The 23,476-nt window shown below is 49.7% G+C and overlaps 1 pseudogene across 1 annotated transcript in view; it reads right to left on the bottom strand.

The window, feature by feature from the left end:
• Positions 1 to 20,250: 20,250 nt before the first annotated feature.
• LOC149362375 (calcium-activated chloride channel regulator 4A-like) overlaps positions 20,251 to 23,476 on the bottom strand; it is a 48,875-nt pseudogene continuing 45,649 nt past the window's right edge. The window contains exon 13 of the transcript XR_016288994.1: positions 20,251 to 22,721. The product of XR_016288994.1 is annotated as a calcium-activated chloride channel regulator 4A-like (transcript). The remainder of the gene's footprint in view (positions 22,722 to 23,476) is intronic.

Genomic DNA, 23,476 nt, shown 5'->3' with positions numbered 1-23,476 from the left:
CCGCCATGAGCGCTCTGGAAGCTACAGCGCCCTTTTTGAAGCGAAAAGCTTCACTGGGCTCGTCAACACCGTGCTTCGCGTGAGCCACCCCTCGGCGCCGCTGTCTTGGTCACAACATTTGGTCTCTTGCCTTCGCTCCTCCGAAACTCAAATTCAACTCTCAGAGGTGGTCTCGGATGTGGACAACCACCTGCTCCACCTCTGGGAGCCCCGGCATTGCCTCGTCCGTCGGTAGCGCCGGCAAAAGCACAACCGAAAACTTAAAGCTCGCATCGCCGAGCTCACTCAACGAGCGGCTGAGTATGCGGCCCAACTCGCCGACTCCAACTGGGTGGCCCGATGCAATACGGCCGCGCGGCAAATGTCCAGCCGGAACACGTGGCGGCTCTTTCGCGCCCTAATTGACCCAACGCAAACACGCATGGAAACTCAAAAACACCTACAAAGAGCAATACACAGCTTTCAGGGCAACACAACTCAATTGGCGCACAAGCTCCGGGACCAGTACTTGAGCACCACACAGGACCCCCTCGGGCCGGCGTACTCTTATGCAGGTTCTGAGAACGTTGAGCTGGATCAACCGTTCCAGCTCCACGACCTGAGGGCGGCCCTGGCAAAAATGAAACGCGGCACCGCTCCGGGTCGGGACAAAATTACAGTCAAATTGTTAGCCAACCTCCCCGACCTGGCATACCTGTCTTTATTGAATTACATTAACTCAATCTGGCTTGGGGAAGTGCCACTCCCCATCGAGTGGAAGACCGCCCTGGTCACCTTCATTCCTAAAGCTGGCAAGGCCATCAACACGGACAACCTCCGCCCCATCTCTCTGACTTCCTGTGTGGGCAAATTCATGGAGACGATGGTACGTGACAGGTTGTCCGAGTTCATGGAATCCAAACACCTTTTCGCAGACACCATGTTCGGGTTTCGCCCACAAAGATCTGCACAGGATGTCCTGCTACAACTAAATCGGGATGTCCTCGACCCCGTCGAATGCCCTCACAATGACAAGGTCGTACTCGCCTTGGATTTGAAGGGTGCATTCGACAACGTTACCCACGAGATCATTCTCACCCACCTCTCTCAAACTAACTGCGGCAAAAACGCCTTTCAATACATTTGGCAATTTTTAACCGACAGACAATCTTACATTCGAGTCCAGGATAAAGAACATGGCCCTTTTCATTTAGGAACCAGGGGTACACCCCAGGGCGCGGTGCTGTCTCCCCTGTTGTTCAATTTGGCTATGATGCGCCTACCGGCCCAGCTGGGCGCTGTCGCCGGTGTGCAGCATGCGCTGTACGCCGATGACATCACCCTGTGGGCTACACAGGGTTCCCTTGGAGACATTGAGGCCAACCTGCAGGAGGCGGCGACCATAGTGGACCGTTATGCTCGCCGCTGCGGCCTCCAATGCTCCACCCAAAAGTCTGAATTTGTGCACATACGTGCACAAATTCTCAAACACTCAAATTCTCAAACAGCTCTCAAACACTTCGACCCTTCTTTCTCGGGCAGCTGTCCGCACTGTGCGGAGAAGTCTTCGGACATTTACCACATGGTGTGGGCCTGCCCTTCCAACCCTGCTATCCCCCCTCACCCCAACCCAACCCGGGAGGACTGGGAGGCGACCCTGCTCGGCTGCTCTGACCTGCAGGCCCAACGGGCCTTGGTCGCGCGAGCCCGGGCGGCGGCCGACGCCACTGGGGTCCCGAACTAGGGACCTCCACCTAGTACTTGTAAGGGCTGGCCCCCTCTGGGTCAGCTCATGCAATACCTCCAGTAGTGCATGTGTAAATAAATGTTTTCCACCACCACCACCGCCGCGGCGCGCGCTACGTCGCCACTTCTCCTCCTCGCCACTGTTTTATCCTCGCCACTGCAACGCGTTCGCCCCCGCCGTCCCAAGAGGAGAAGGTTCTTTCGCAAGGCGTTGCGAGAACGCGTGAGCGGCGGCGGCGGGCATAGAAGAGGCGCAGACATTCGCCATGGAAGGAGGAAAAGAAGACCCAGAAGTGGTAGCGAGCGAGTTGGCTACTGCGCGCTCGCCTCCTCCCCACCGTTTGCCCTTTCGTTGCAGCCGCGTGTTTACCTCAGTTGTTACGCATGCGGAAGGAGGGCTAATAACGCGCTTGCCTACACCGTTATCGTGGTGGTCCCAGTGCATTGTGCGCGAACTGCGACAGCCATGACGTCAAACAAAGCATAACTGCAGCTTTTCGCTTGTATATCCGGGCTTAACCAGAGCTAAGCCACTGCCAATTTTTTTTAGAGGCTCGTTCTCTTCGCCTACTGCCGAGTTCTCCGCTTATAGCATGCGCTGAAATAAACACACATGCACACATGCTATACACACATGCTCCGCATGTCTGTATAGCGAAGAAAGGAATTCCTATCCATTCTCTTTATGACACACAGTTGAACAGTGACGAGGTCGCGGCCGCACCCTTTGATGAAAAGTTTACCTGCAGTTTGCTACAGTGCACCCAAAAATTGACCAGTGTAATCAACGTAAGTGTTGAGACGCGGAGCCTTCAGACAACCTCGAGCTCAGTACGCATTCCGCCAAAGCTGCAACACAGGCGCTGCGCTTCTGCGCTGCATCGGAGCACGGACGTTCACTAAAAAGCACCGCTGGTTGGCTGTCTGGTAACCGTGGAGGGCCTATTTCCCAAGAGTCAGTACGCAAAAGGGCCCTCGGCAGCGGCGTCAGAGGAGGATGGCTTGCAGAGGCTGAGCGCACTTCCTCCTAGTTTTTTTTTCCTCCATGCCTCTGAGTCACCCGCGCCGCGATGGCGGCGGCGCGCCTGTTGTTCGCCGTGTGACGTCACTGCTCCTCGCGCATCCTTTCGTCAGCTCCGCGAAATGGCTCGGCGACTCGCGTAGTGTTGCTTTAGCAAAAAAAAGTTTATTAAATATATCCAAAAAGTGTTCGCCTTCGTGGCCAATGACGAATGTTCTTGCTCATTAGGATGCAGAAGAGTGTTCCGCTTTTTTCATATTATATCAGATTTGCACCTAGTGTCTTTGCATAACATATTGATGTACTACATGTCTGGATTTTTTACACATTGCTCTTTGGTTATTTTGAAATTATTTTAACTGCTTCAGTATTAATTTATCCTTCATTTTTATTACCTGTGCGTAGAAGCCATTTTTCTGCGGGGCATGTCCCCCACTGTTTTCGTACGCCGCAGGGCGTCTTTATATTCTTAAAAGAAAATCTAAGTGATACGTGTTATTAAAATTGCTGATCAAACGGTTATAGGCCGTTTCTGCGCAGTCAGGGCTGTAGACTGTGGCCAAGGTTTGTTGCCTGATTGCACTATGGAAAGATATGATAAACTGATGACATGAAGAAAGTTGTCTTACCGAGGATTTCTTAAGATGTTGCATGCTTTTTCAGCAATATGAATATGCTGAAATGATCACTTATGCCTGTGCAAACTGTATCTGGAGTTCTCTGATAGACTTTTAAATTTGTTATGAATACAACTGATAAAGTAGTCTCTTGGGTAACACATGTCAGTTTAGTGATTACTTTGGTAATCCTTAAGATGTAATCACTGACTGAATTTCTTTTTGAATGCAAGTTTTTACCAACATATTTACATCAATGTCTGCACACAAGGTTAGGTCAAAAGCTACCTCTGTTATCTGGCAGAGAAATTTCCCTAACAAAGAATGCAACTTTATCATCTTGAGAAAAAACAGCGCTTGCAGACAAACGACCAGAACAAGAAGGACGCACAACTGCGATTTCTGAAAAATAACACAAATGCAGAGGGATGGAACAAGTATTATTCTTGTGTGCACCACGTTTCTGCGAGCATAATTACATCAATTGAGACAGGCATAGTTTGAAGAAGTATTGCCTTATCATCTTTGTTAATGTAGGGGCGAACATTAACATGACCGACAAACTAGCCTTTTTTGCAATTAATTTGTTAGCGTCACATCGGATATGGCTAATGTTTAGTTTTTTCTCTCGTGTTCCTAGCAGGCAAACCAAACATGTGTGTCTGTACAATATTACCTAGGTCTTCAGAGTGTGTTACGCGAAGGGCATTTTCTGTTTCTGATTAACGCAGCAAGATATTTCCATTCCTCGCCCAGATGTATTTCCAACCACATTGCTTCCTCTTAGCATTCGCTTTACCAAAGAAGGGACACAGATGTTCCTTTATATAAACAGTTGCGTTCCCCTCAATACCGTGTTCCTCAGACTGTATGTTATATTTCTTTGCTTGTTCAAGGAAGCATTCACGTTTTGCCTTTTGTGCGAACGGAATAGCAATGTTTGGTGAACTGTCTTTATCGTTAGTTGGAATATGGTGGCAAACCTCGATGTCAATGTCCTCGACAGGCAAACCAATCACTGTGCAAGTTTTTTTATTAGCTGTTTCCAGTGCATTTTTACTTTGAGTTTTCGGGACACCATTTCATTCAACTTTGAAGGACCTGGAGCACAATTCATTCTGAACAAGACTGACTTTATGGTCATGAGGGACATCACGCTCTTCCTGCAGAAAGTCCTACAGCTTATTTAATGCCCTAGGCGTCTCTGAAGTACAACGTTCTGGTCACACAAAACCAGACAAGACAAAAAATTGCGACCTGTTAAAAACAGCCAACCAACTGGACAGCAGCAGCAGTAGAAACTGCAGGGGCTGCGGCGGCGGCGGAGGCGGCTGGGGTCCTTTGCCGGCATGCGAGCTGGCGGTTTCCCTGTGGAGCGAATCGCACCTGCGCCGCGCTGTACGGCACGCGATCGTGAGTGGCTCGCAGCAGTGCTGCACAGCGCGCATAGGCATCCATCCGGAGGCCATGCTGTACCCTAGACTGAGGTGATGGCTTTTTTCACCGTACGGTGGTTGAGTGCGGGAGCAGTGTGTTTGCGCAAATGAATGACGGAGCGAGTGTACTACTGAAAGTGTGCCGATATAATGTGCGCGTGCATGGACAGGTATGTGCATATAGATACGGAGTGAATACTCTGTAAGCAAAGGGAGCCCCAGTGAGCGAACCAAGAATCGACTGTCTGAATGAGCGCAAAATAATGAGCGGATGTGTTTGATTGAGTACCTCTATGAGTGAGCTAATACTGTCACGTTGTAGTGGCGGCAATCCAGCAGTCAGGAAAACAGCAACAAACCTTGCAAACGAAGCTGTTTATTTGGGCTGACTTGCGCCCGCAAAAGAACTGAATCACTCGGCGGCGGCGTAAGCAACAAACGTGCTCGTCAGTCGTCGAACTACGAATGTCCGGCGCTCACGGCATCGCTCAATTTAAAGCCGGCAAGGAAACTTCCAGATAACAGGACAAAATCATCTACAGTAATCTGGAAAAACCTAGATGCAGCCCTTCTTTGTTGCAATCAATCGAGATTAGTCCGGTCGCTTCTCGCGTCACGAGCAAAAGTGATAACAACCCTTTCCTGCAGCCTTGAGCGTGAACGAACAAACACTACAATGATACGTGGCATTACCCCCCTTCCAAAGAAGCATCGTCCAGATGCTTTATAATCAAAATAAACACGGAGAATGCAAACCTCGAATCCTTTAGCGTCCATAATAAGATTTAAGGGCAGCGGTAAAAGCTTCAAGTCTGGCCGTGTCGTCGTCGTCGTCCGTGTTGTAGTAGTTTTCGTCGCCGTAGTTCTCGTCGTAGTCGCGTCGTAGTCGTAGTTGTTGTCGCAGTCGTAGTTGTCGTCGTAGTCGTAGTTGTCGTCGTCGTAAAGGTCGTCGTCGTAGGGGTCGTCGTCGTAGGGGTCGTCGTCGTAGGGGTCGTTGTCGTAGGGGTCGTCGTCGTAGGGGTGTTCGTCGTAGGGGTCGTCGTCGTAGGGGTCGTCGTAGTTCTCGTCGTAGTTCTCGTCGTAGTTCTCGTCGTAGTTGAGGCATAGTCTTGTGTTTTCGTCGATGGAGGGTCTTAGTGATTGCGCTTAGAAGCAACCTCACCTTCAGAGGAAGCTTTATTCAGTTTAAACTTCGGGGGCTGGGGGAGCGTCCACGCACGGCGTAACCTCGGCTAGGAGACACAAAGCGCGGGGACGATGGCGACGGAGAACGCGATAGGCGGCTCGGCGATGAGTATTCTTCCCGACGCAAAAACTCCTCGATTTCGGCTGCTCGCTGGCCGGGTCGGGGTCGTGGGGCGTCGTAACAAAACCCTCGGATGCCCATTCTCCTGTATGGGCAGTACCGGAGAATGTGAGCGGCTTCGCCGCAGTGGAAGTCTAGTGGGCGGCGTTGTCGGGTGTTCTCCACTCGTCGCATTTCTTCGGCCCTGTGCGACGCTCGTAGTACGGGCAGGTTGGGGCGAGAGGGCGGCGGCATGGCGCAGCTGGCTGAGGGTGACAGGGACTTGGGGCCCGTCGTCGAGGTGCAGGACAGCGCACTGCTGCGGCGCATGTCATGGCTGGGGGCTCCATGGGCTGCGTGGTGGTCATATTGGCGGGCTCGGGCGTCAAGAGTTTTTTCCATGGTGGATGCCTTTTCGACGAATTCCGCGACGGTTTTAAGGCGGAAGCCTTTAATGCCTCATCGTTGTAAGCAGGAGTTGTCGACAGAAATGTCACGCTTTTCAATTCGTCGAAACGGTTGTGACGTCACAGGGCGCGAATTTCAAATGGGGCCAATTGTGCTTTGGCTAGTAGCCATGGAACCAATTAAAGGGATCGAATAGTGATGCTCCAACTAAGTGGGACTGAGTTTAGTTAATTGCTTAATTAATCAATTAGCCTAATTAAGATAGAGGAGAATCAAGAGGTGAGAAGAAAGAGGAAAAGAAAAAGACGCGCGTCGCAGCAACAACCGCGTCCGCGGAAGCAGACGCCGCTGAAAAAACAGATAAGCGGCCGAAGCCGCGTTCGCTCCACCAGCACCTACGTCCCCACCCAGTTCGACGCTCCCCGTTTCGACGTTTCTCGTTTCATAGACATTGTGTCGAACATCCTAGACAGTTCGAACACTTGACAGGTGAATGAGAGAACACGATGGACAGAATTGCAATAATGTAAATATCAAATAGCCTAATTAACCTTCCTAGTCAGACCACATAAATCAATAAAACCGACTACGAAATTCGTCGAGTTAGGGAATCGAACCAGTGTCTCCGGAGTGCGACACGAGCATGATAGCCACTCCGCCACGCCAGCTGAATGGTTTGGAATGAACAAAGGCGCGTCTAGCTAATACGGCGTCTTCGTTCACTCTCAGCTTCCCCCCTTCCCTTACGGCGAGGTTCAGGTGTCCACCCAGATATGCGAGAGAGATACATTTACTTTCCTCAAAGATAAATTTACCGTTCAGCAAGGCGTAGATCATAATGGGCGATGGTGTTCTGTGGACTCCCTGGCAGCGTTGCAAGACGCTGTCGCGTTCCACTCCTTCAGGCGAAGCTTAACATCTTAACCACACATCAGTGACACAAGCAGACAGTCAATGGACGCGTCATTCGCTGGCAGCACTTGAATCATCATTCACAACCACATTCGTGGCAGAATGCTACTCAGGCTTTCGCCTTCAACAACTTTAGTCGCCAAAGTGTCTCCTAATTTTTGGGTGGGTTGCGTACGAGGCCTGCAAAGAGTTGTTTTTTAACTCCTCGCATAAGCAACTTCACCTTCTCTTCTTCCTTCATGCTTGCGTCGGCCCGCCGGAAGAGACGCTTCGTCTCCTCAGTGTAGACTACAACGGTCTCGTTTGGGTGTTGTATGCGAGACTGAAGGAGCTGCTGGGCTCTCTCCTTTCGCACGACGTTTGTGAAGGTTTGGAGAAGCTTCTCCTTGAAGATTTCCCTGTTCGTCAGGCCAGCTTCCTCATTCTCAAACCAGATTCTTGCTGGTCCCTCCAAGGCGAAGAAAACGTACCTAAGTTTAGTGGCATCGTCCCAGTTGTTGAAGATAGCCACACGGTCGAACTCTTCCAGCCATTCTTCCGGGTCGGTACCAGGCGTAGCGTCGAAGGTTGGTGGCACCCTGGGCTGGTGAAAAATGATTGGAGTCGTCACCTGGGGCAAGCTCATGGTGGACGTTGCTACTGGCTTTCGCTTCCGGGTAGGGTCCGGCAGAGTCCCGAACTCAGGTGCGTCACCTAGCAGACGTCGGCTTGCGCGGTGGACTGGCCTCAGATCCTGTGGTGAATGACTCACAGGGCTGGCGTCACGACTTGAAGGGGGTGTCCGGAACATGGAAGGTTACCCCGCACCTCCACCAGATGTCACGTTGTAGTGACGGCAATCCAGCAGTAAGGAAAACAGCAACAAGCCTTGCAAACGAAGCTCTTTATTTGGGCTGAATTGCGCCCGCAAAAGAACTGAATCACTCGGCGGCGGCGTAAGCAACAAACGTGCTCGTCAGTCGTCGAACTATGAATGTCCGCCACTCACGGCATCGCTCAATTTAAAGCCGGCAAGGAAACTTCCAGATAACAGGACAAGATCATCTACAGTAATCTGGAAAAACCTAGATGCAGCCCTTCATGGCAGCGATCAATCGAGATTAGTCCGGTCGCTTCTCGCGTCACGAACAAAAGTGATAACAACCCTTTCCTGCAGCCTTGAGCGTGAACGAACAAACACTACAATGATACGTGGCAAAACAATAGGGGAAAAGGCGCCTGTGAGCGAGCCAGAGTGAGTGAGCCTCGTGGGGATGCCAGAGTCTGCACTGTTTGACGGCCTGCAGATAGCCCAGCTAAAAACAAAATCTACCACGGGATGACATGTGCGACCGACAGAATTTTTCCTTTATGTGAAAACCTCGAAAAATCTCACGTGAGGCTCCCTATTATGTTTTTTTCCTTCATTCTTCGAGCGGCTGTAAGCGATGTCTCTGTGGAAGAGAGCAAAGTTTCACTTGCCGCTCAAAATCACTTGTTTGGTTTTCGGGGAGTGGATATATAAAGCACCAAAACCCGCATATCGACACCGAGCCATTTCTGTCTTTCTGCGGGTCATAGATTGGCCGTCAAGACAAGCGGGCTTACGTGCACTTCATATGTGGAAGCAACGTGGGCTCCACAAATTCCATGCGCTGTAGCTGCTCCCTTTGCGGAGTTCTTGGTGGCGAGAAGTTGCGCTCTGCGGACGCGCCTTCACTGCCGGCCTTTGTGTCTGGAAAGCGCAACGCGCCGCTCATGATGATGGGACGCCGAGCTGCTGTTATGAAGACAATAGGCCGCGCCGTACCACTTAAGAAATAAAGAAACGTTATGCATGAGGGGTTCCCTTTGTTGTTCACCGTTGAGAAACAGTGCTCTCTGCCGACAGCATGCGGCAGATGCCGCAAGCACCAGTTCGATATTTATTTCCTAGTTCAAGGGCAATTAGCTAAGTAACGATGAGGGAACAAACGCCTGTTAACGGCGTTCTAGTCGAAATCATGAGGAAGTAATAGGCTTTGGTAGGGCATGTAATGCGAAGGTATGATAACCGCTGGTCCCAAAGAGGAACTTACTAGATTCCAATAGAAGGTTCTAAGACAGAGAGAGAGAGAGATAAAGAGAGAGAGGATTCTAAGAGAAGAGACACTTCGGCCGGCACTCCGCGCCCTTTGGTCCCCTGTGCCTTTCGTCGCCTTGTCTTCGACGCTCTCGACGGCCTGTCCCATCCCGGAATTCGCGCCACGCAGCACCTTCTCACAAAACATTACATCTGACCAGGCATCAACAAGAACGCGCGCACCTGGGCCCGTGCCTCTCTGGCTTGCCAGCAGTCTAAAACTCAGCGGCTCATGACCTCTCCCTTGGGCTCGTTCCCTCCGCCGTCAGCCCGTTTTGACAACGTCCACATCGATATGTTGGGTCCCTGGCTACCTTCAGGTAGATATTCATATATTCTTGCTGGATCGATCGGTTTAATCGCTGGCCCGAAGCGTTTCTTCTGCCTGACGAAAACAGTGGCACCATCGCCAGAACATACGTCGCCGGCTGGGTCTCCCGGTGCGGGGTTCCCTCGACCATCACCACTGACCGTAGCGCCCAATTTGAATCTTTCGTTTTTAATAACCTTATGACTTTACTTGGAGCCTCCCGAATTAGAACTACTGCTTACCATCCAATCGCCAACGTCATCATCAAACGCTTCCATCTTTCGCTAAAAACATCCCTCAAAGACCACCTCGACACTACCCACAGGACGGTCTCCCTACCACTGCTTCTGCTCAGCCTCCGTGCTACCCTGAAACAAGATCTTCGTTGCACTCCGGCAGAACTTGTCTTCGTCTCGCTCCAGCACCTTCCCGGTGAGTTTTCAAATCAACCGATTCATGCACATGTCCCGAACCAACCGATTACGTGACGCAGCTCCGCCATTTTTGCCGTCATCTCCGAGCGCCTCATCTTCGACGTCAGTCCCGGCCATCTTCACACTTTTCCTTCCGCACTAGCGAATGGCACACATGTCTTTGTTCGCCGAGACTCTATCCGCAAGCCGCTTCAGCGCTCCTACGACGCTGCATTCCGCAGGTCGAAAATCGCGATTTTCGACCTCCGCGCAGGTCGAAAATCGCATATTTCCGCAATTATGAAATTTTCCGTGGTCCATGCCCGAAATTCCAAATTGTTTTTCTTGCTCACATGAACCTAATGACACCAGATTTGCATCCTAGGTACCGATCAAGCGAACCGAAGAAGGAAAAGAGTAGCAACTGGCACAAACGCTACCCAGCAGCACACTATTGCGCCGAGGGACGTCAAGCCTCCCTTCCCAGCGCCTCATAACTTCGTGCGAGTACCTGCACCTGCCCCAGAATGAGAAAGAATAAGACATGATGCCTTCTTACACTGCACCTTCTTGACAAGATCATCTTGTCAAAAAGGTGGCCTTTCTTCTCTTGATGTTGGTCCACTTGTCACGGTGGCCAGGAGACAGCCTGCCCGCCATGTTGCGGCAAGTTCAGGGCAGTTGCCAACAGCCCACTATGGTGCTGGGTATGAGCTTTACTAGCGCTCTTAAAGCGCAATCGGAGTCTCGCACGCCCAGCCAGTGGCTACTTTGAAGCAGCCACCTAGCGAGGGAATGACGCATTCCTTACCGTAGCACCAGTACGCCAGTAATCGTGTGAGGACTCTCCGCGATCAATTAAGGTGAAGTATAGAATCACTTATTTCGCAATACGGGCAGGGCATATAGGCCGGACCAAGACGAAAGAAATATGCGAACAGCAGCCCAGGTCGCCGCGGGAACCCATTACCGGCATCGCGTCATATATTTCAGGCGAAGCTTCATGGCCCCACTCCCTCCTTCAAGTTTTCTGTGAAGTGCTCTCACCATTGTTATTGGCACCAAATCCCGTGTTTTTAGGAAATAAAACCGATAATCTGCTCATCAGCACCACACAGGAAAACCGCAAGGGAAAGAGATGTTCTGCCAGCAGGAACAACAACGCGTAGGTGTATCAATATTCCTTGGGGCAACCAGCACACTACTGGATCTTCCTAGAGTATTTGGGCGCGTTAAAAATTAAAAAGATGCCCAGGTTTAGCTTGGTTACGCCAAGAGTGCGTTGTATATTGCGCGGTCTTTTAGCGCGAACTATTCCTTGGCGGCACTCGATTTTCTCAGCAGCTTTTCCTCCGTGACGTATGGATGGATGGATAGGAGCGCCCCCTTTGAAACGGGGCGGTGGCAAACGCCACTATGCTCAGCCGTTCTTTTTTTCTTTTTTTTCCTTGTTTCCTTTTTCTTTCTCTTTTTTTTTCTTCTTTCTGTGACGTGACGTAACCAAACCACGTGACGTCACTTCACGTGGTTTGGTGGCTGCCCGGCCGCGCCGAAGGGCTGAACTGAGTGATTGCAATATGCTACGCATAAAAAGACGCCCGCCCAGGCTTAGCTTGGTTAAGCCAAGAATGCGTTGCATATTGCGCGGTCTTTTTGCGCGAGGTATAGCTTGGTGGCACTCGATTTTCTCAGCAGCTTTTCCTCCGTGACGTATGGATGGATGGATGGATGGATGGATAGGAGCGCCCCCTTTGAAACGGGGCGGTGGCAACCGCCACCATGCTCAGCAGTCCTTTTTTTCATTTTTTTATCTCTTTTTTTCTTTTCTTTTCTTTTTTACGTGGTTTGGTGACGTCACGTGGTGACGTGAAGTCACTAAACCACGTGACGGCACGTCACGTGGTTTGGTGGCTGCCCGGCCACGCCCAAGGGCTGAACTGAGTGAGTGCAATAAGCTACGCATAAAAAGTATAGTTCGAATTTTATTCACACCGAGATCGGTAAAAAGGGCAGGGTCTGCTCCCGCAGACTGTGCTTGACGTTGCGTGAGCATTTACTGTCGAACTGCTCGTTTGCTTTCAGCTTAACGCCTCAGCATCAACGTGACGAGCGACTCCACGTTCGATGCTTCTAAACCTGCTGCACAGAAAAATTACATCGGCTAAGCTGTTGCTTAAAACAAACGATTAAGCAAGAAGCTTTCGCCACGGCGGCGTTCCCGCTGCTGTTCGACTCCGCGAGCATGGTGTTCACCCGTTAGCATACGTTTCTACTGGGGCGGCTTCATCGATGGTCCAGAGTAGGTAGGGGGTCAGCGCAGCATCCTCCTGGGTAGCAGATTCAAGAAACATCCTTTTTGAAAGCGGGCGGACGCTGCGTCGGCTAATCGACCTCGAATGGGCCAGTAGCACCTGCAGAGCAACGCGCGGTGTTATGTCCTGCTCACCGAGGCAGCCTGTTCCCCCCCGAATGCGCCATTTCGGTTGTGCTGGGGCTGGTTGTGCTGCAGCGGCAACATCGGCGAGGGCGACGCCGCGGCTGCAGCTAATTTATGACGACAAGCTTGGCTGACCCGAAGGACACGTGTAACGGCAGGACGAGCTGCGCCTGTGATGGCAATCAATTTCTGAGGTTCGTGACCTCCCTAACAGAGCTCTTCGCTCTAAAAAATTGGAAGCTATTATATTACAGGCCTACAAGAGCTGCGGTTTCTTAAATTATTTGAAAATGCAGCAAAAGTTTGAGGCGTACTCATAAGTTACCAGTTGGTCTGATCCTAAGGTTTGGTCGTTTCTTCTATACAGGTTTCAGCGGCTGAAGCAAGGTATATAAACTGTTAGCTTAAGTATAACAGGGCGCCAGCGTGGTGACAAAGCGAAGCACGAGTTTCACGGTGCTATCTGGGAGAGGATGCGTATTAAAAATAAGGAAAAAGACCGTGATGTCATAATGATGTTTTTGGAGCGCAGTTCGAACGTTTTATATAAATGATAGAAGACAAAGCCAGCGGCCGAAAAGTCACAACGGCGAACGGACAAGTCGGCAGTTAACTGACACTGTACATAAAATAAGCCGGTTTAACTGGACAAAAATTTTGCGCTCCAAGTTAACTCAACTCATAAGTGTCGGTGCTGAACTGGCTGAATAATTAGCAGGTTTGCCCAAGCATCGCTCTCACTCCGTCATCGTCCCTCTTGCATTTCGTAGAGCTTCATACGAGGGGTGTTCATTAAAGATTTCCCCTGTCCCACTTCCTGTGGACGGAGAGCAATGAAACTTTGCAGATTTATTAGTCCTTCTCAGCATAGGTGCCACCCAGGTACACACACTTCTCCCATTTTTTTTATGCAACTGCAAACACCTTGCATGTAGAAGTTGACAGGTTGCTCCAAAGGTGCATGTTGTGACTTCATAAATCACATTCTCATCATCTGGAAAATTCTTGTCCTTCAAATATTATTTCATTGTTGGAAAGGGGTGGAAGTCCGATGGTGCGAGGTCGGGTGAATAAGGGGTATGCGGTAGAATTTCAAAGCCGCAGCAGCGGGCTTCCATCTGGGCAGCATGTGAGTTGTGAACTAGGGCATTGTCTCGCACAAGGCGGACACCTTTGGTGAACATGCCACGTCTCTTGCTTTTGATGGTCTTCCGCAATTTCCGCAACAGTGAAGCATACTATGCCGCAGTAATCGTGGCACCCTTTTCTAGGAAGTCCATCAAGACTACTCCGTGCTGGTCTCAAAAGGCTGTGAGATGACCTTGCCCGCCTAGGGCTGGGCGCGTGCCTTCTTTGGAGGCGGGGTGAGTCCAAGTGCTTCCAGTGCGTCGACTGGACTTTAGTCTTCGGATCAGAGTGATGGACCCAGCTTTAATGCTGTGCAATCAGTCTGTTGAAAAAGTCCTCCTGGCTTCCACGGCACGTGGTCAAAAGAGCCTGAGAGCATTCGACTCGTTCCTGCTTTTGGAAAGGTGTGAGCAGGCGGGGAACCCAGTGAGCGGATACCTTACGCATATGAAGATAGTCCTGAATGATTTTTTCCATGAACCCCACACTAATCTTGACATTTTGGGCTAGGTCTCAAAAGGTTACGCGGCGCTTTTCCGAAATTGCGGCCTCCACTTGCTGGATGCTGTGTTCATCGATAGCGGAGTGGGGTCGCTCTGCAATCGGAGCCGTTTCCACCGAAGTCCAACCACATTTGAATTGACGATACCAGTTCTTAATTACATCAAATGATGGAGAATCCTCCCCATGAACCTCTTTTGTCTCATTGAACGTCTCTTTGGAATGCGGCCTTTCAAGTACAGGAACTTGACTACTGTTGTGTATTCCAATGCATCCATTATCACACCTCACACCACTTCAGCACACCTAAAAAAAAAGACTGTTATTAGTTCAGAGTTGCACATTGACACCTGACCTATAGTGGGTTAAGTCATTACACACGCGCAGTTTCAGCGTACTGTAATAAATGGAAGTGAGTCAGGGGAAATCTTTATTGAACGCCCCTCGTAAGAAGGCATGGTAACGCTGTTTTTTGGAGCCATCTCCTTACATAAATAGGGTCCTAAAGTTAATGCCACAGCTCTAAAAAATGAATCCCAGGGCTTAAGTGACTTTACTAAAGACACATATGAAAGTGAATCAATTGACGTTGCGTTACGTTGGAAGCCATGCTTTATTGACTCCAGATTACATACTCATTTGCGTCGTGATATGAAAGTAAATGGAATCTTGAACAGGGGGAATGTGACCATCCTACATTCAGCGGCTGGGAAGCTAACACTGGTAATGGCGAAATGAGCTGAGTGCATCATTTGTGAACGAAATATTGTCAGACTATAGAAGGGTCACACTCACCGCCAAACATTGAACCATCAACGCCAAAAGCCGGTACAGTGCGTTGCCTTGTCCAGCTTCTTTCTTGCGTAGATGGATACAGTAGTGACGTTTAATACTTGAAGCTTTAAACAGGATCCGTGGATACCCTGCCTTTTCGTGCCCATGCACCCCGCAAGACACCCGCGATGCATCAACTGGCCAAGGAAACTTTAATCTTGGCTAATCTTCTCGTGGCACTTCTCGCAGCCGCCGTGGTCACCGGTGTTGACTCCCATCGGCTCAGGCCACTTCATTTCGGAAGCAAGACACTGCCGCCGATGCCCTGTGGTAGCGCAGCTTGCAGCAGGCTGGCCGCACTGCTCTCAGAGGCCATTAACGGGAGCGCCTCAGCCTGCGTCGACTTCCATGACTACGTGTGCGCCGGATGGCATCGGGCCCACTTGCAGACACTCGACCAAGCTGTGTGTGACGACTTCATTGCAAACGTCACGAGACCAGCCAGGTGCGTTCCCATTCCCTAGCTTCGGCAGACTTCGCATGAGAAGGCGGCTCAGTACTTCGCCGCCTGCGATAAAGTCGTTTCCGCTTCGCAAGAACACATCAATGACGTAAAGCGGCTGCTTCAAAATGGCAGCCTCACATGGCCGAAGGTAGGCATGAACGACGACATAGTAGGCGCGATGTTCTACATGTCTCAGGTCGTCAGGATACCGATTCTTTTACGTTTGTCGATATACGGCAGTGCTGAGTCCAGAACAGTCGTGATATCCGATACGGTGCCGGTGTTTCACATTACTCCTAACCTTGATAGAGAAATGAAGCAGACGAGCGCCAAGAACTTTTTCCGTGTTCTCTACGAGGCCTTCTCTGCCGGTAACGTTTCTGACGTCGACAGGCGCTTTAGAAGCCTCGTCGATCAAAAGAAGCGCCTTCTTTCGTCGTTGAATGCATCATTGGCCCGGCCAAAAATACCAACCAGAACCACTTCCGATATTCACCCTTGAACCAAAGCCACCTCGAAGCGACGCTGGCAACCAGCACTTTTTAAGTACTGGAAAATACCGAGCAACCTCTCAGTGCCCGTAACTATACGCAACACAGCTTACTTCTCGGCCGTATTCTTGCCCTACAGAAGATTTGTAGTTGCGAATACAATGGACCTCTCTGGTTACATGTGTGTGCAGGCACTGTTCTCCTTCACCAACAAGAAAATTATATCCAGCTATTACGCGTATCAACAGGCTTCGATTAAACACCGCGACCATTGCTTTCATCAAACTGACAAGCTCATGCACTACACATTCCAGCAAACCTTCGTGCGCGAAATTCTTTTAGCAAGCGCCGTGAACAATAACGTCACCACACTCGTTGAACGCGTCTTGATTTCCGTGGATGACACTCTAATTACCGGCTGGTTGTTCTTCGGAGAGTGCCCCGCCTACATCAGCGTTAAGGAACGATTCCTGTACGCGTTGATCGCATGCGAACCAATTCGTACAGAGCGTGTTTACGCGTCTTTCCCCGATATGACTTAGAGTCCTCTTGTGAACTGGATGGCTGCAGCCGAAGCGGCTCACGCGACTCTGGACGACGACTCGCTCGGTATTGAACTGGCACTCGGCCAACACCAGCGAGCTGAAGAGTCGCCAATAGAGCCCGTGCACCTCGACATTCCCTGGTACGCAATGGACTTTCCACCAGCCGTCAAGCTCGCGGGCCTCGGGTCAAGGATCGGGGCAAAGATATTCCGTGAACTGCTGTCCTCACCAAAAAGGTGCCACGAGTTCTAGAGCAATGCGGAAGAACTGTGGAGTTGCATCGTGTCCAGGGAGCCACAATACGAGGGGAATTCAGAAAACGTGAGGGACGACGTGCTTGTGTCGATATTCTCCTCCGTGTCGTGTCGTGTGGCCCGTCCTGGAGGATCTTATTACAAACGGGGGTACCCCTCGTGCGGATCTCCCGACCCTGCCGGAACCGCAGCTCTTTTTTGTCTTCGGTTGTCTGCTGCTGTGCGGGGAAGAGCACGGCCAGGAGAAGTGCGGTCTTCCCCTAAAGGACAACGTTCTTTTTGCGCGCGCTTTTTCTTGTCGACGTGGCACACCTATTAGACCCGGAGCAACTTGCGCCCACAGGGGTTCGTAACCCTTTAATAGATTTAAGAAGTAGCCCTTTTATAGGCTTAATTTTCTTTAATTTTTCTTCGCTACTAATTATTAAAGATAGATGACCGCTATAAAAAGCACGACTGCCTTCCTCAACCGCAGATGTGACATCAGAACGCAGAACATCTTTGGTATTCACGTCATGTGAAGGCTCTCATCTGATCCGTGCACACGGTTTTATTAATCGGAGAAATAAGCTTAATGAGTCCATTATGTGCATTTGTTTTAGTGACCGTTTTTTCTTGTGCGCTGCAAGACGGAAGCAGATAATTTTTGCCAGTATTGAAGAATAAACTGTAGAATTCTAGCCTCCATCAAAGGCACGACGCTGTTGAATGTCCATTATTATCACATTTAAAGACAACAATGTTTACTCCACAGAAGCTTATGAAAAGGCTGTTATCGCGATTCGGCACAAAAAGACATACAGGCAATGACCGGATAAAACACGTGAAGAAACAAACTTGTTGCGTTTTACGCAGTCAGAATACAAGACCAGAGGCAAATTTTTCTTTCTCTTCTAAGCCTTCCGCCAAACAGTGCTTCACATATTCAGAGTTTAAGCAATTTAACTCATTGTAGCTCTCATAGCGTCTCCGCTCTAAAACGACAAACGAAGCCTAGAACCCACTAAATCTTCCATACCGGTCGTTGTGTGCACTCTCAGCATAGAAAAAGAATGTCGTCTTTCAGAAACCATAAAATAAAATTTCTTAAGCGATGATTAGAACCAGCTACATAATCATTAGGGGTGTGCGAAATGTATTTTTGTGAAATCGAATCGAATACGAATTGTTTACCTACGGTACCGCATTTAGTACAAAAGTGCCGCTATGACAAAAATCGAATACAAACCGAATATTATTAGCAACTTAAGCGGGTATTTATGTGAAGGGGCCGATTTAGCTCGAGGGGATAAAGCTACAGCTGTAAAAGCACAAACACTAATCTCTGCTAGGGACACACAACATAAAATCATTTCAACTGTCAAACCGTCCTGTCATGGGCATAGCAAAGGCACCTTCTGCTACTAACAACGACAAACTAACGTCATATCTGAGTTGATGAGAGGGACGAGTGTCGTAAGCCATGACCTCTGATATCATGCACGCTAACCCTGGCTGAACTGTGGTGCGCGATCAAGTCTCGGAGGCCATATTTTTCAGGCTTATTAACGACCCCAGATGAACAGACCCCGCGTCGCGTGAGTGAACGGAGATGTGAGTCACCGCAGCGTGCTCTGTGGCTTTGGCGTTTGCACTGTTCCGAACTTCAAGTCTGTTTTCCGAACACTATTCGAAAACTTCTGATTTTATCCGATTAGTTTACAACAATTTGAGCAACCACTATTTCATTCAATAATAAAACAATTCGAATATTCCCACACCTCTATTCATTTTTGCAGTGAGTTAGATCCTGCTATGGTTCCCCTGTGGCACGGCATCACTGGCTGGTTTCCACGCTTATATTTATTGCGCACAATAAGTACCTCAAGCTGACACTAAAGCAAACGAACAGAGTAAAAAACACATGACAACTTCTGTAACATTTCTCATCAGTGCACTGGCTGTGAGTTTACCTTAGCGCCAAGTATCACTGCCTGCAGTGGGTTGACCCAAGCTTCCATTTATGTGATTGTACTTCGTACCACATCACTGAGCCACCAATTAATGATTACTGTGAGAAGCATACTTTTTCTTATTTTGACAGCGACAGCTGTTGAACGCCAGTTCCTGGGTCTCGCGTCGTAGTAGTAGTAGTAGTAGTAGTAGTAGTAGTATGTCGTAGTCGTCGGTGTAAACTGCCGGTGCGTTGCCATGACAACCATTCGGAGGTTGGTTATCGTGGAAGGAGGAGGGTATGACGTGAGTGGAGGGATCCGTAACCAGTGGGTGGTGGCCGCCGAATTCATCCGGATCGTGGACGCCGTAGAGTGAGGAGGGTATCGTGGAAGCCTATAAAGGCATAACCGGTAGGTTGGAAAAAGGAGAAGTGTTGCCGTAGAGGGAGGAGGGTATGACGAAAGCTATGCAAGGCATAACCGCGCTGTGCTTACCATGGGATCCATCTGGATGATAGAATAAGAGGGTGTGGCAAGAGCTAAGCAGTCCCCAACCGGAGCATGTGTAATGTGGAGGAAGGAGGGTATGGCTAGAGCGTAAGACGGCGCAATCAGCGTGTGGTCGCCGCTGGAACCACCACTAGGACGTTGCCAAGGAAGATGGAGGGAATGGCTTAGGAGCTTAGGAGGAGAGTAGTTAGTGGGGAAGGAGAAAGGTATGGCGAGATCATGAAGCGGAAACAGAGGGTGGTTACTCTGGATAGAGGGCAACAGGCTTATTGGGGAAGAAGGAGGGTTAGTCGAGAGCATAGGAATGCATAACCGGAGAATGGTTACCATGGTAACCAGCGAGAGGGTGGTTACCGTGGAAGGAAGAGGGAGTGAAGGAGCTAAACACCGCAGCGGACACGGGACAGAGAAAGAAGACGACACAGGGCGGTACTTGCAACTAAAATTTTATTTGAAACTTCATGGCTTTTTAAAGACAGAGGCACGTGTGATCTTACAATCAGGTAAACAGAATGAATGAAAAGCAACAGATAACAAGACCTAACTGACAACATTGCACATGGACGTTATGCAATGCTCACCATGCGAGTCACAATCTACAGATATGAGAAGTGTTAAAACCGTCGACCGCATGTGGAAGCATGAAAACCACAAGACAAAAGAAGGAAAAGAACGTCAAAAGGAAGCAACCCAACCTGTTACCTGTCAAGGAAACCCAGTTCTTTTTGGAGGATGGAAACCGAAGGCGAACTAACGCATTCATCCGGTTGCGAGCGCAAGATGGCAATGGCCTCTACAATCTCTCTCTCAAGCTGCCCCTTCCTTCTTCCAACAATCTGGGTCTGGCTGAACTGAGGGCAACAACCCCGACACCTGCGGCAATGAACAGACAGATTCGACCCCCCCCCCCCCCCCGGCTCCCCCATGGAACGCGCGTGTTCTCTCAAGCGATAATTTAAGCACCTACCGGTTTGTCCAATATAAAAACGCCCACAACTTAGGGAGATCTTGTAGATTAGCCCTGTTGCACATGCGACACGCTTATTTTCTTCCAGGTGTTTCTTGCCGCAAGAGGGAGTATATGGCAAGAACGGAGGAATATAGAATGGCCTCTTGAGGTGAGAGCCATAGGTGTCGAAGCCCCCCGCAGAGAGCTGCAAAATGGAAAGGAGAGATTGTCTAAGAGCGAATACGTGAGGAAAAACGTAGAGAAGCGCTCTACAGCTGTACAGATATGAATTCGGTTTCATATTTTCTAACTTAATTTGTCGTAAAATGTACATACCTTAGCAGATATCGCTGAATTACGACTTACATAGCGGTAACCATCCTGTTAATTTTTTAGCTATGTTTCCTCTTGGTCTATAACAAAGGGACTTTTACTTCCCAACTCACCGCAGTCACTATTAGGGAAAGTAATGAAAGAGTCTTGTTATGAATAGAGAAGTTTTGAGAAAAGCTGCGGGGGGCTATTAGAAAGGGAACACAATTGTGTTTTACGCCGATCTGAAGGGTGTTTCTTTACCCTAGAGAGCACTGGCAAGTAGTAAATGAAACGAGAGACGGTAACTGAAGAAATAAAGTTTGTTCAGAGCAGGTCAATTTATCACCAGTGAGGGGCGATACTGAAGGCGAAGTTTTGTTTGGTGGAGTAGCTTCAAATACAGCTGTGATTGCGCATTTTAGACACAGGACATCGTTCATCCCCTTCCTCCCACAGCAGACTTGTCTGTAACGCATTGAAATTAATTATTTACGTTGCATTACATTTTATATTAATTTAGTAATTAATGAACTGTTTCAGCTGGCAACGTTTTGGTGATTCAATTAAATTTGCCTGTAATTGATTCCTGATAATCAGTTCCTTTTCTAGAAAACAAGTAGTAACCAGCGGTACAACGTTGGGAATCTCGACCTGACTGCAAACGACGCCGTGTTTTCTTCGTGACAGAGCGGACCGGCTGCGGCGAAGCATCCGGCGATCATCTCCGTACAACAGCCGGGTAACCATCGACTTCTACGGCAGTTCCCGTCTCGATATATCACGTGACCGCTCTGCAATGGCGCCACCTCCTCTCAGATGGCGTGGCAACTTAACTCCCACTACATGCAACTCGGACGCTTGCACAAAAAGCAAGGAGAAACAAATAAACGTGGCGCATCATAGAGCACTTGAACTCTCGCATGGAAGAAATGCACAAGCACGAGTTAGTGCGCAAGTTATTCTGATGTTTTCACCCCGCGCTTCGCTCTAGAGCATACAATGAGAGAGTGTTCGGCGTGCTTGTGATCCCTTCACGAGGAAATGTGGGAAAATTAGCGACGACAACTACGAAAAACAACGGCACTTCAAAATTAACAACGTGTGAAAAATCATCAAGCAAGCCGGAACAGTTCAGTGCAGTCTTAGCTAATAAGTGTTCCGGCAAGTTCGAAGGAAAATAACGTTTTCAAATTATTATTGTTAGTTTTTTCAAACTGTTTAGCTAGTTTTCTTCGGCTGTAATTGATGACTTTAAACACTTACGTTTTAGAGGGACCACTCGCAGTTGTCAATTACTTATCTTCTGTAACGTGCTTGACTGTTCCACACCGCACGTTCACTCGATGGCCGTCATCGGCGCCGCTGTATGACCAGCTCGCCGTGGTGTAGTTAGGCGCACGGTATACTGAGCGCTTTAATTTTGAGCGCTGCCGATGCCGACATCTGTGCCATACAGCCAAGGTGCGTTCGCCCTATAACCCACCCAGTGTCCAGCGGTTCTGTATATGCCTGGTCAATAACACCGATTAGATGCAGAAGCAGATTTACACCTTGAAAGGTGTAGCCACTATAAAACATGGGGTTGAGCCGCTCTGGGGTAAAAGTCTTATTTGTCAGCGACGGCAGAGCAGGAACGCCTCAGGGCGGCGTCAGGAGGCTCCTCCTGCAAGCCATCTCCAACTGAGCTTTGCCAGGCGACGCCGCGAAGACAGACACTGGCCTGTCTGAGTGCAACACCTCTCGGCGGCGCACGCGCAGGTACGCAGCGGCCAGGATCATTATTCCGGCGACCGCCGCTAGAGAGCAGAGCAGCACCGGGAGCCATGGGGGAAACGACGCGGCTCTCGTCCTGGGTTCCACGTTGGCCGGAAAAACAGCAACGGCCACGTTGGAGGGCGCTGACCGGAGGCCCCCGTGACTCAAGGCCACCACGGCAAAGAAAAGTTCGGGCGCGCCGTCGGGAGGGGCCCATGTGGTTTCCAGGGACACTTGGTGGAGCTCCCCTGCCGCCGGAGGCGGGCTTAAGCGGCTGCCCGCCACGAGCTCGGACTCCAGAACCCGGTGCACGGATGAGTCGTTCCCAGTGGCTCCTTCCGGGAGTATTCGGAGCGGAGCAGCTGCGGCTGCTGTGAAGAGCTCGAAGCCGGCGCCTGTCCCAATGACAGAAGAAAAAGCACGATGTAGGAGAAATAGGTTCTAAAAGGAATTTGGTGTGGGCTAGTTGGTTCATACTTTCGACGGAACAGATTAACACAGCGCAATGGAACGAGGACAAAATAGAAGAAACACAAAACACAGAAATCGTGTTTCTTCTATCTTGTCCTCGTTCCGTTGCGCTGTGTTAATCTGTTTCGTAGAAAGTATGAACCAAATGGCCCACACACGAATCCTCTTAGCCGATGCCAAGCAGGGCAGAAAGACCTGTCGTCTCTTTCAACCCCCTTCTACACCAGCCCAGATGCCTCAGATAACGCCAACTGCGATCGCTCGGCCACATCTAACGTCCTAAATGTCGACGATAGACACCATACTACGAAGTTCATAAGTTCTATACCCATGCTTAACGCAGTGTTAGCTCGCGGAAATGTGTAGCTGAAATTGTGAAGACGCTGGTAGGCCCAGTGTTTTCTTACACGTTGATATACTGTATGAAATGACAGGAGGGCTACAGAACTCCTAACTGATTTACTCTATCCCCATGTCACTGCGGCAAAGCTAAACTTATAGCAGCTGTACTCAGGTGATGTCTGGCGAAGTATCAAACGGTGGAAAGTAAACTATTTTTCCGAATATACATAAACTCAGGTGTGTTCACTGCCGGCGTAACTGCTGCGTTTTCACTGAGTGGCTAATGTCCAGCTAGAATGTCACTCATACATATGCCTGCAGGAGTCATTTCTTGTCA

Source organism: Amblyomma mixtum, chromosome 2, assembly GCF_055824585.1.
Source record: "Amblyomma mixtum isolate Tamu chromosome 2, ASM5582458v1, whole genome shotgun sequence".
Lineage (NCBI taxonomy): Eukaryota > Metazoa > Arthropoda > Arachnida > Ixodida > Ixodidae > Amblyomma > Amblyomma mixtum.
The sequence above is the reverse complement of the archived record's forward strand: the minus strand, read 5'-3'. Positions and strand labels throughout refer to the sequence as shown.